Consider the following 1166-nt stretch of genomic DNA (forward strand, 5'->3'; position numbering starts at 1 on the left):
GCACAGCCTTTGCACAGCACCTGCAAGTTCATGTCGATGTTTTCACTCAAGCAACCCCATCAAGTCTGATATTTGCTTTCCCATAATGTTTATTATGCCTTTGAGAGACATGTAGAAGAGCTAAATGATGAGCAGCCACTTCAGCAGCTTTGCTCTTTCAGTCCCATCAATAATTAATTCGTTGGGGTGAGGAAACACATACCCAGGCTCAAACACATGCAGAGCCTAGTGGAGAAAGTGAAACAAGCATGGGATCCACATAAATAACATGGGAACTGCTTTTTGGAGTGAGAAGGTGTTAGAGAGTGGCTATGGAGTTAATTGCCTCAAGAGGAGACAAGAAGCAATTAGGGATGCAGGGAAGTGATAGCTGAGGTTTGAAGTGGTAAGTTGCTACCTGCTTGGCTTTTGGTGAGGGCCATTAGTATGAAGGAGATGCTTGTTGTATTGTCTCCAAGCTCTGTCTTTAAGCATCAACTGAAATAATTCAGCTTGTTGCTCTGCCTGTGTGGTGGCTGCCTCCCTGCAGCCCCACGGGGTGCACAGGTATATTGTGAACCTGCTGGCAGGCTTAGACTCAATGGGAGGGAGTGATGTGGTTTCAGAGAGTCTGCATTTCTGGAAGTTTTGTACAAGTAAATAAATAAATGAAACCCCACAATTCCCACATTGAGAGTATTTGCAGAGGTAGCACGCACACAGCCTTTTGTAGACAGCAGAGAATCCACAGTGGAGAGGACTGGGCAGGCAGCTCCAGGGGATTTCTTTAGCCTTGATGCTCACACTGCTGCACGTGGAGAAGCAAGGGTTGCCTGGTGAGGTGTTGCATCCCAGAGCTCATGCCAGAGGAAGGGAAGAGCTGGTTTCTTCTGCTCCATTAGCAATGAAGAGGGGCAAGGGGGGTGTGCACTGGCAGGGGGTGTCAGCAAGGCTCTGCAGACTCAACTGCAGAGCCAGGACTGGCCAGGGTCTGGGAAGCCCTGGGGTTTTCATGCTTCCTGCTTTTCTTTGCTCTGATCTGTTTTCCCTGATTTCTTAGGTCCTGCATTCAAAAAAGCACCTGCCTGCTGATTCAGATCAACAGTTTGTACAGGGCTTGAGAGCACCAGCCTCTGACAGGGGCTGCAGCTCCTCTTTGGCTGTGGGCGGATGCCTGGAGGAGCCCA

Source organism: Chaetura pelagica, unplaced genomic scaffold, assembly GCF_000747805.2.
Source record: "Chaetura pelagica isolate M959 unplaced genomic scaffold, ChaPel_1.0 scaffold364, whole genome shotgun sequence".
NCBI classification, from domain to species: domain Eukaryota; kingdom Metazoa; phylum Chordata; class Aves; order Apodiformes; family Apodidae; genus Chaetura; species Chaetura pelagica.